Here is a 274-nt window from a genome sequence, read left to right as displayed (position 1 = left end):
CTGCTACTGATTAATGTCGTAGCGAATAACAAAGAGGACTCGTTAAATCAATGTAATTAGCGTTAAATCAGTATTCCTGAATTCCTCACAACCGGAAACACATCTTCAGTCTTTATCGTAGATAAATGTCAAGAGAAAAAGGGAAGTTAATACCATCAATAATCAACATTATCATAGCATAAACAAAAATAAAAATGTCAGTACTGTTGGTGTACATGAATAGATAACAATTATCATAGTCGTTAGATAGACAGACAAACAGACACATAACCAA

The sequence above is a fragment of the Penaeus monodon genome, chromosome 30 (genome assembly GCF_015228065.2).
Source record: "Penaeus monodon isolate SGIC_2016 chromosome 30, NSTDA_Pmon_1, whole genome shotgun sequence".
NCBI lineage: Eukaryota > Metazoa > Arthropoda > Malacostraca > Decapoda > Penaeidae > Penaeus > Penaeus monodon.
This window is presented reverse-complemented; position numbering follows the sequence as displayed.